Here is a 12,431-nt window from a genome sequence, read left to right on the forward strand (position 1 = left end):
ATCTGTTGTAATTTTTAATCCTCTTTTAATGGGTCATGAAAATTTGAACTGTTGTACTTTTTAATCCTCTGTTAATGGGTCATGATAATATATGTTGTGTGGATCTGTTGGCTTCTTTAATCCTCTGTTTTTCTTTTTCCTCAAAAACTTGTTGAGGTCTATGAATAATAGTGTGCATGGATCCAGGCCTTTTTCTTTTTGCTGGCATGTTTGTGAAGTTTTCATAGGGGAAATTGATTTGGGCCTCCAAAACCAAATCTTCCTCTTTGAGCTAACAAACTAAAGATGTGGATTTGTATAGATTTTTATAGAAGCCCCCAAACGATATGGATAGGTCACTTTTTTTTCATCTTTTTTTATAAAAATGGTTCTAAGTTATTTTCCTAAGTTAGCCTTGTCTATTTGAGCCATCTTTCCCTTTTCTTATGTGGTATAACAAAGTACTTTCCAAATGCCAAATTTGGGTTAGTGGACATACAATAGTACAATACAAATTCATAAAATTTAGGAGTGAGAAGCAAGTGAAACTTATGGCCTTTAGTCAGCTTTGAGTCCAAACCATTTGATTGACCCAAACACATGCAACTAAATAGCCCAAAAATTTAACCTCTTTGGTAGATGAGTGTTGAAGACATTTGGTTTTAATGGGTTAATCAACATTTTAACCCAACTAGAAAATTTGTTTTGGGCCATTTAACTCTCCAAAAACTATTTTCTCAAAAAAAAAAAAAAAAAAAAAAAAAAAAAACTCTCCAAAAACCAACAGTTAAGAGTAAAAATCATTTTTCCCCCAAAAATTAATCTAAACACTATTCCAATTTTTTCTTTTTCTTTTTTTGAGAAGAACTATTCTAATCAATTAATTGCCAATTTGATCATAAAAATAATAACCATAGCAAAGAAAAGAGTCTGAATTTGGTAAGGATAGGGTGTAAAACCCATGTTTTACACCATCCAATAAAATATTGATACATTAGCATTTTACTTAAAATTCAATACATCCTACCACATTTAATAATATCTTTATAAACTCTCAATTTGATTAGATTTATATATGGGTATTAGAATTAATTGAGTATGGTTGTACTAATTTTTAAATATATGATAAGGTGATTTGGCATGTTAAGATTGGGGGGTAAAATATAGGTTTTAAACCATATCGTTACAGAATTTAATCTCTAAAGGAAAATATTTTTTACATAGTTATTGCCAACCATAAATAAACTACTAGAAACTAAAAAGAATTAAAGGATGAAGAAGCAATGCCCTGATGATGTATTAGCTTAATGAATAACAAAAGAATACAATAGTGGAAAAGAAAATTAGAAAAAAAAAAAAAAAAAGTGATGGATTGTTTTTTTCACTATTACTGCTTTACCTAAAAAAAATTGAATTACAAAAACAAAAATTTGTAAAATTGCGCAAGTGGTCCTATGTTGAAATTTTCAAGTGGTAGTGTGACAGGTAAAATTTCCAATCACCTTGCAATTTCATGTACTGGTTATATTAATGATGCAACGTTCTAATCATGGATCAACAACAAAACTTATTAGGCCATCTCTAGTGAAGAAATGGATTGTTAATTTGAGGAGCAACGTTGGATCACTTTACCCTTCTAAAGTGAAATCCTATGCGAATTTTCTCAATAAGAAAGTAAACATGCTAATATATTGCTTATATATTTCATGTTATACAACAAGAGATCCAAATTAATATATATGGGTGATCTATACCATTAAAATGTTCATGCATAGACTACAAAGAACAATAAACGAACTTTAATTGGCAACTAAATCTTCTGAAGATTTTTATTCACATCAATTTATGAAGTACCATGGATAAATTCAAAACATATATATACACACACAATTTATACACAGTGAAAGACAAATATGGTCGGTCTGGAGCCAAGTTTGTGTCATAAATTGTATCAATATCATTGATCAACTAAATCATCAGATTGTTAGGTATCTTGTAATAAGCCAAGAAGTGATTTTGTTTCAGTCCAATGAATAAGGAATTAGAAAGGCCAAAACCCAATATTGCTAAAACTTTTAATGAATAAAATAACGTGCAAAAAATATTTTTAAAAACTCTTTTTGAGGAAAAAAAAAAGTAATTGATTTTTTTGAAGACAAAATTTAGCTACAAAATTAGTTGTAGTCTTAAGTTACAACCTAACTCAATAAAATATACATTATTAGATATTTTGAAAATCTAACCGTTGAATTGCATATTCTCTACGTTTTTAATACACATGTCAAATTTTGTGTCAATCAGATATTATTTACTATATATTTATAAGTTTATATTTTATGCATAATTTTAAACTACAAAACTTACAATTTAAACAATTTATTCATAATATAACTATTGATCTTTAATTTTCTAAAAATTTTGCAAGTATGGAGGATATAAAAAGAAGATGTTATTTAATAATGGATATGGTAAAATTCACGTTCAATAAAAAGATATTGAGTAAGGTTGTAGTCTAAGCTTACAACCAATTTTGTAGTTAAACTTTTTTCCTTTTTTGATAGTTTTTTATATTTTTCTTGAAAATAGTATCAACGTTTTCCTAAAATTGTTAATTAACAAATATTCTAAGGGCCCTCGTTAATCGAACCCTATAAGTATTTATATGTAATCTGATTTGATGATAAAGAGCAATTATCATATATTAAATTGTTGTAGTTTTCAAATTTTATCATATTTATAAAAATAATAATATTAAAAAGAAGAATATTCACATTTAAATTGTTGTGTTAGTTGAATGAATAACTCCTACATAGGAAAAATTAAGGTGAGTAGTTAATAGATCTTTGATAAACTAACACATTGACAGGGCAATTTTCGAATATAGATCTAGTTAACAAGTACCCTTAGAGTATTTGTTAATTGACCATGTTAGGAAAGTTTTAATACTACTTTCATGAGAAATATAAAAAATTGTCAAAATTTTGCCTTTTTTTTTTTTTTTTTACTCATAAAAAATTTTAAAAAAAATATTTCCTAGACCAATACCCTTAAAGAATCCGTTAATTTTTCCATTAAAATATAATAAAATTTATAAAACCCATGGTCATATTGTCTTAAGATTCGTTAAGTGATAGAGATGCGTTAAGTGCTTTCTAAACGCTAGATTACATGTTCTTGTTATATCTTTCATGCTTGCAAAATTTCAAGAAGATCAAAAATCAATTGTTATGTCATCAAACAAAAAGTAAAATTTTAAGTTTTTGTGATCTAAAATTGTGTATAAAAAATAAGTTTATTGATCGAATAGTAAACAACATCCAATTTGAACAAAATTTGATATGCATATTAAGAACATAAGGAATATGAAATTTCATGGTTAGATTTTTAAAATTCACCTTCAAAAAATAGATATATAAAAAGTTTGAAGAGTATCTTTTCAAACTAATTTGGAGAGAAACTTTGTTCCATAACTCCCATCAAACAATTAAAAAGGTCCAAAAGGTCCCTCTATGAAACACTACTTTTGCATGTCTATCATAAGGTCCACAAGGTAAATGAACAAAGGGCCTTCATGAAACACTTTATGTATCCCTATCATAAACATAATTCATAAGGTCCACAAGACATTACTCAGAAGGTATATATATAAAAACATTTATGGATACAAACAAACATTTGAAAAGGTCCCTCTATTAGATTATGAAACATTCATCAGTCCAAAAGGTATATGAACAAGTTCCCACACAAAAGAGTTATATACCATGATATAATCAACTCAGAATTGCTCTCTTCGGGCATTTTTTGGGTACCAGTCTCCTAGAAGAAAACATGACCAAACCCTTTCCATATTCTCTATTCCTCGTCCTCCACTTCCTTCTACCCTATCATATAGTCAATGGGTATACAATACAAGTTCAAAAAAATTGGGGCTGGCGGATATAATGTTAATGTGTGACCTATAAAAGTACAAATATAGCATCCAATCCAAAATATTGGGTTTAACCAAAAACAAAAACTAGATCAATAATAAGTGGCCCTAAATTTGATCATGTCTCACAATCCTTTTTAATTCAACTAGTATAATTATTTTTGGTTTGCTTTGGGCTATATTTATGATAAGGAATGAGGCAAACTCAGTATCACCGATTCAAATGTTTTGTACTATCAACTCCTAGAGACGAACATTTAAAAGTACCAAACAAACTTTTATTTTATTTATTATTTTTAGATTTCACTTTAGTTCCTATATTTTCAAAATTATTTCAAAAAGCTAGTTATTAACATGTAAGGATGACAAATGTTGATATGATAAACGGAATTTATATCAAGACAATGTTTAGTCATAAAATAAACATTACTACATATTTTGAAAATCTAACCATTGAATTATATGTTTTTTACACTTTTAATACACATGTCAAATTTTGTATCAATCGGATATTATTTACTATATGATTTATAAGCTTATATTTGATGCATAATTTTAAACTACAAAAACTTGCAATTTAAACAATTTATTGATGACATAACTATTAATCTTTAATTTTCTAGAAATTTTGCAAACATGGAAGATATAAAAAGAAGATGTAATCCTATAGTGGATTTGTTAAAATTCACCTCCAATAAAAAGATACTGAGTAAGGTTGTAACCTTACACTACAACAAATTTTTTAGCTAAACTTTGTCCTTTATATAACATCATGGGCTTCATGTCATTGAAGTGGCCTCGATTAAATGAATTTTTTTATACGTTAATATTTTTTATTCATTAGATATTTTGAAGGACATTTTTGAAACATTTTAAAGTATAATAATAATTTTGGAACAAAAACCAAAAGTTAACAAATGAATATGTAATTTAACAAACGGTCTTTTACCAAAATTATCCAAAAGTTGACAATTCCAATCAAATAGTTGCCATTTTTTTAATAATAGTTAGAAAAAGTAAATGCAAAATTTGATCATTAAAATTACATTCATAGTAAAAATGTTTAAAAAAAAAAACTTTTATTTTTACAATTTTTTAGTGTCAGCCAAAAATAAACCATAAATAAATGGTGGGAAGTTATGCCCTACTAAAGGAATGAATCTAAGATGGCCTACCCTCCTTTATTGGTAACAAAAGCAATTAAGCAACTCAAATGTGTTGTTTTAAACTGTCACTATCTTGAAAGACCACAATACAAACCAGAATTATCAAAAAATAACAACATACTTAAGTCCATAGGCGGACTATTAAAAAGCATAATCTTGACTTGAATCCAAGCCTTTCTTGCTAAGGTTTTTGCACATTTGTAAGTTACTATTAAATTCTTCAGTAACTCAACCAAGCATAGTATTTGCATCAAGCTCTATCTCAACTACCAAAAGATTTAAACTAATGCACAACATTAGACCATCCTTAAGCAAGGTGTAGAATGGAAAGAAAGTCTTTATGGGACTGTTGTCTAAGATGAGAATTCTCCACCAACTTTAGGATATGGATGGTGTAGAGGAAAAGGGAAGGAGATGGGGAGGAAAACCCACCATTTGAAATTCCCCCAATTTGATGGACTTTGGAAGTAAAGGGATATGAATGCTCAACTATATCATGGATTAAAGGTGGCAAAATTTGACACGATCCACAAACCCGACATAACTAACTCGTTTATAAACACGTCATGGGCTGAGCCTAAACGGGTTTGGATTATATTTGGGTTAACACAACTAACCTGTTTTATAAATAAGCCGTGTTCGTATTCAACTTGTAAACTTGTTTGACTTGTTTTGCTTATAAAGTTATTAGTTATTTTGATATTATTGTTTAATTTATCATTGTTTTTATATGTTTTTTACTATATTTATAATTGTAATTGTACTTTAATTTTAGATATATGGGAATTGATAAATAAAAAAATAAATAAAAAAGACCAAAATGCAAAACTCACCCTTTAAATTTCACATTTTTTCATTTCAGTCTTTTAAGTTTGGGTTTTGTCATTTCAATCCTCTAAGCTTCATTCTTTCCCAATTAAGTCCTTTGTTAGTGTTCTGTTAGTTGTTGTCGTCAACTTACCAAAACAATGCAGTTTTGGTCATTAATTAATATATAATTTTTTTTATTTCTTAATTAAACAAAAACGTTATTTATTATTATAAAAAAAATAATAAAAAAAACTGCCAGTGAGAGATCGAGAGATTGAAGGAGAAATAGGGGGAAAGAGAGAGAGAGAGTGTGTGAGAGATCGAGGTGGGGAAAGAGAGAGAAAAAGTACACCCTATGATCTCGTGGCTTAAACCAAGCAAATGGGTAGGTTGCCAATGGTTCAATTTGCCGTCGGAAGCATCGTGACTCCGGCCGACACAGCATTGATGATGCAATTAGGCTATGATGGCATGTTCTTGGAGTCTAAGATTTTCAATTGTTTGGATCCATATAAGCATATTTAGGGCATAATTCAAGTTGTTAGGCATTACAATGATCTATATGTGTTGGTGGAGACTAGTTGTGGGTTGGAGGATAGCAATGCTAATTTGAATCTTGGTGAGGATAGGATCGAACAGTTTGCACATGAAAGTGCTTAGTGGTTCAAGAATCATTGTAATGTGTCTCTTTTGTCTGTTTCTGAGCTCAGAATGTGGTTTGTGTTTTTGTTTTGTAGGATAAAATGTTGTTGAGCATATGAGTCTCTTTGGTTTTGGTATCTCTTAACCCCCTCTTTCTCCCTCTGTCTCTCAGGTATTGGTGGGGTGGGAATATTTGTTCTTCAGTCGTGGGGAATTTAGTTTATGTTTTTTTTAATTAATGTTTTTGTAAAATTAAAAAAAAAAAATTAACTAATGACCAAAACGACGCCGTTTTGGTAAGTTGACGGCAGCAACTAATAGAACACTAACAGAGGACTCAATTGGGAATGAATAAAACTTAGAAGACTGAAATGACTAAACCCAAACTTAAAGGACTGAAATGAAAAAATGTGAAACTTAGAGGGTGAGTTTTGCATTTTAGTATTTTTTTTAATATCTAACACAATGTCCATATTTTGAAACTATTAAGCAGAATCCCCCTATTTTTGAAACTCGAGTTCTGTATAAAACTCAATATCCTCAAAATCGAGTTATATGTATATTTTTAAGTGAAACTTGACATTAGCAATGTCAAGTTTCACTTAAATTTTCAAAAGAAAAAAATAAGTGTCAAAATATACATAGAACTCGACATTACTGCTGTTAAGTTCCACCTGTAACTCAATTTTTTTTAAATTGAGTTTCAAAACAAAGACACGGTGTTTAATAGTTTCAAAACAGAGACATTGTGCTAGATATTTTAAAAAATAAGGCCAAAAGCCCATTTTTCCCAAACTTTGCCACATATAATGTGTCTTATTTTACAACTTCCATTTTTCACTCAACTATTTGGATTGAGATTGTTTTCAAATAATTTGAATGAATAAGGCTTTTATGAGTGCTTAAATATAGTCCAATTTCTTGCTAATATGTTATTAAAAAGAAATAGATTTTTGCGACATAGTTCATCTCTCCTAATGCTTGCTACTTCCCATAGGTCCTCACTCTTTAAAAGCTTCTCATAAGTCATAATGATGTTCAAACTAATTCAACTCATCAAAATCTTGTAATTTAATTACATAATGTATTCTCTTGTATTAGAGTAACTATGGTTTAAATTCTCATTTTTTATCGAATTATAAATTTTTTTTTTTTATAAAAAAAAACTAGTTCAATTCCGAATTCTATAATGAAGGAAGTTACATCTTAATCTTTTATCAGACTATTTCACTCCTTATCTACGAGACACTTTAAAATTTTCATGAATGTATAATGGGGTAATTATTCTTCGAATCCATCAAACTCACCTTCTAGGTGTCCCTGATGCTACTTTTCAGACCAATCATGTGCAGCCCACTATAAGAAACAGGATCTACACTTTACCCGCCCGAATAATGAGTTTTTAAATAGAACTTGCTTAGTTCAGTTAATTAGGCTTTTTCTTTTTTTACTGAAAAAGGTAGAAGTTAATTAGGCTTTGAAAGCTAGATAAACGAAGGAAATCAGAGCGTGTGATAAAAGCAGTTTCGATTCCTCTTCAAATCAAATCTGGTCCCATGTGGAGCGTGTACTCCTGTGTCCCCATCTCCCCTCACTCTTTTTCTGATTCCAAAAACTTCTCAAACTCAGAAAACGCAGCTTTGGGAATGAAAAAGCGTCACTATAAAACTAATACAAACAAAAAACACAAAGTGGATAACTGTTTAAAAGTAGCAATATCAACAAATCAAAGCCCCATTTAACCTTTACCGAAAATGTAAACCAAACCAACACTTCTCTCTTTCTCCTTATATACAGGTTTCCACATTTTCGTACTTACTTACCTCCCTCGTGTCCTCTTACTTCTTCATCCACGTCTCCTCATGGCTTCACAAACAATTCTCTCTCTCTCTTCAAACAAGTACAAATACATCAACAACAACCACCCCAAGTCTCTAACTTTAAGCCCCTTCAAACCCAGATTTCTTTTTTTCAAATAGTATTAGAGGTGTAAGTTTTTTTTTTTTTTTAATAGACATGAGGCTATATGTGTACGTGTTGGAGGCCAAGGACTTGAGTGTGAAGGACTCGTACGTGAAGCTTCAGGTTGGGAAGCACAAGGCCAAGACTAGGATTTTGAGGAACACCATGATGCCAGTTTGGAATGAAGAGTTTGTGTTCAGAGTCCATGACATGGATGAAGAGCTTGTTGTGTCTTTGTTTCACCATGATGATGAGCCTAGAGTGTTCCATGGCTCAAGGGATTTGGTGGGTCGGGTTCGAATTCCTGTCTGGTCCATTGCTGCTGAGGAAAATCATACCTTGCTGCCTACATGGTTTCCGCTTGAAAGGCCTAAGGCTGGGAAATTTATTAATGAAGATTATGGTTAGTACCTCTCTCAGTACTATTTCTTTTCTTATGTTTTAAGCAATTGGTTTCAATATTGTGCAATAAGTCAATGGGAAATGTTAACAAATGCCAAATGCATTGGTTTAAGGACTATTTTTAGAAACATTTTATTAGAAAATGATTAAACAATTAATTGTGTTGATAATTTTTTATATTTCTTATAAAAGTAGTGTCAAAACTTTCCTAAAATAGTATATCAACAATTAAGGGCATCCATTGATAAAATGATAACATTTGAAAAAAAAAAAAAAAAAGATAAATACAATTAGTGAGAAGCAAATTATGTAGATTTCATGTATGCGAGGAACGCTTGGAAATTCCATTCTTCTTTTCTACTCATGATTTAGGAGATCCAATTTTGTTGTCTTATGGTATAGGAAAAAGGTGACCCTCTTTCCTAATGTGAATTTATTATCTTAGGTAACAAAATGCACTAAGGTGACCCTCTTTCCTAATGTGAATTTATTATCTTAGGTAACAAAATGCACTATGGCTTTTGTCTAAGCTTGGATCCTGTTGTTTGCCCTTAAATTTGTAGTTTGCATATTGGTTATTACTTATTTGTAATTAACTCGAGGGACAGTATGTTAATGGCATAACATTTGAAGGCTAGATTGATGGAGTGGTCGTTGTCATGACCGGCTCTGTTGTCAATTCAATCAACGTTTGGTTTTTGCTTTCTAGGCATCTTGGGGAACGTTTGTTTTAGGTTTGTCATAATTTTGCCCCTTGCATGCAGGGAAAATTCTTCTAACCATTTCTCTTCATGGAAAAGGCCATGATTCTTTGACCAAGCAACCCCATTATGTGCATTCGAATGTCAAAATTGAGGAGCCTAAAGAATTGGAAGGTCCTCATATATCAAGTCAGGACATAGTTGGCTCAAAAGCTCCAAGACAAAAGATGGCAGAAGGGAAAATTTTGATGAAGGCAGTTGCTAGCCGTCTAGAGAGGCCATTCAATACGAATGAAGAAGCCCCAAGAAACGGTGATTCTATGGAGACTTCCAGTACATTATCTGATTATGAGGATTGCATGGAAGAACATCCCTCTACTTTTAGTTTTGAAGAGGGAATTGATACAATGCAGTCAAGAAACAATGGACAAGAAATGCCTGAAAACCTGCAGGGCGGCATTCTTCTAGATCAGATATATGCAGTACCACCCTATGATCTTAATGCATTTCTTTTTGTTCCCGATTCACAGTTTAGAAAAGAATTAGCTGAACTACAGGGAACAATAGATGTGCAAGAGGGGTGTTGGATTTGGAAATCAGGAGAAACATCATGTCTGACACGAAATGTTTCCTACATAAAAGCTGCATCAAAGTTAGTCAAGGCTGTTAAGGCTACAGAGGAGCAAACCTATATAAGAGCAGGTGGAGGGGAATTTGCTGTATTAGTAAGTGTAAGTACACCTGAAGTTCCATATGGGAATACATTCAAGGTGGAATTGCTTTACAAGATAATGTCTGGACCAGCTTTATCCTCAGGAGAAGAATCCTCCCATCTTGTTTTGTCTTGGGGCATCAACTTTCTCCAAAACACAATGATGAGAGGTATGATTGAAGGAGGAGTTCGGCAGGGACTGAAAGAGAGCTTTGAGCAGTTTGCAAACTTGCTTGCTCAGAATTTTAAAACGTTGGATTCCATGAACTTATCCAACAAGGATGATGTGCTGGCAACTTTGCAAACAGAACATCAATCAGACTGGAATTTGACAACTGAATACTTCTGGAATTTCACTGTTGTTGCAACCATTGTTATGGTTTTGTATGTTCTAGTGCATATTCTACTTTCTGAGCCCAGGAAAATGCAAGGCTTGGAATTTAACGAAATTGATTTGCCAGACAGCATTGAGGAGCTTATTACTTGTGGATTCTTATTCATTCAGTTGGAGCGAGTTTATAACATGATCTCACGCTTCATACAAGCTAGGTTTCAGAGAGGTAACAAATTATGCTACCTAGCTCATATCTTATTAACCAACTGGAATCTAAAGCACTTTCACACTTGGTACCACTTTTCCAACTTTGACCTGGGATTCACTTATTTTTCACTTCGATTTATACAGGAAGTGATCATGGAGTTAAATCAAAAGGTGATGGTTGGGTTCTTACCATAGCTTTAATTGAAGGGATCAACTTAGCATCCTTGGAATCAACAGAGTTTTGCAATCCCTATGTGGTTTTCACCTGCAATGGTAAAACAAGAACAAGCTCTGTCTAGCTCCAACCTCGCGAGCCTCAATGGAATGGTGAGGCCATTAAATGCTGGATTTGTTCTATTGTTTTTGAATTATTTTTCCATTGACATGTGTTCCTCCAAATTTTACTGCATGACTGATCTTTATAAAATCATGCAGAGATACTTGAGTTTGATGCTATGGAAGAACCGCCATCAGTTTTAGATGTGGAAGTTTTTGATTTTGATGGTCCCTTTGACCAAACCGCCTCACTTGGGCATGCTGAGATCAATTTTGTAAAACACACATCTACTGAACTCGCGGACATGTGGGTGTCCCTTGAAGGAAAGTTTGCTCAGTCTTCTCAGTCAAAATTGCACTTGAGAATTTTTTTGGACAATAACAATGGAGTTGAAACAATTAGGGTGTATTTGACCAAGATGGAAAAGGAAGTTGGGAAGAAGGTAAGCACTTAATATACCTTCTTGTTTGATTATCTTTTGTAATTTATATGTGAATGCATATGATGAGATCTAGTTCAGTTTTATCCAACCTATACTCATGCATAACAATTTTTCTGTCATGGTGGTGCTAGTTATTTAGCATTTTGCTGTTGAACCTGCCAGCCTTTTTATTTTTCTGTCAGAATTGTGAATCTAATGGCTTGTTGGTTGCTTGACAGTTGAATCTACGATCACCTCAGAAGAATTCAACATTCCAGAAACTGTTCGGCTTGCCACCAGAAGAGTTTCTTATCAGTGACTATGCATGCTCCCTGAAGAGAAAAATGCATCTACAGGTACTAGATATATTCACCAGGGGAGTACGTGTCTGTTTAAGGAATGGTCTTTAAACTAAACTCAGAGTGCGCCAAAAAATGAGCTTGTTAAAGTTGGTCTAGTGGTCTTATTAAGTAGACAGTTGCAGAGCATAATCAAATACTATACAGTGATGAAGATGGCATTGACAATGATATAGTAACTTCTATCCATAAAGTGTATACAAGTTCCATGCATTGAACTTGTATTCATAGAATATTAAGCATAATAGCAATTATTTATATTAAAAAAAAAAAAAAAAAAAGACTCATGGCAAAGTGTTATTGGTCCCCCCTAATAGCAATTATTTAAAAGGACAAAATTACCCCCACGCCCTTAATGATCCTTCAGACCTCACTTCACCCCTCCAGCCACGCTTTCTCTCCCTCTACCACCCCACTTTCTCTTTCTAATCCCCAATACATTCCTCCAAAAGCTCAGCTAAGCTCATCCTAAACTTGGGTTTCACTATCCCACTCTTAACTTTGCAATAACTCTATCAAAACCCAAATCAA

General features: G+C 32.1%; 1 pseudogene; it reads left to right on the top strand.

Annotated features, from left to right (window-relative positions):
* Positions 1 to 8,176: 8,176 nt before the first annotated feature.
* Positions 8,177 to 12,071, top strand: LOC126703382 (C2 and GRAM domain-containing protein At5g50170-like; annotated as a pseudogene).
* The last annotated feature ends 360 nt before the right edge of the window (positions 12,072 to 12,431 follow it).

Source organism: Quercus robur, chromosome 10 (assembly GCF_932294415.1).
Source record: "Quercus robur chromosome 10, dhQueRobu3.1, whole genome shotgun sequence".
NCBI classification, from domain to species: domain Eukaryota; kingdom Viridiplantae; phylum Streptophyta; class Magnoliopsida; order Fagales; family Fagaceae; genus Quercus; species Quercus robur.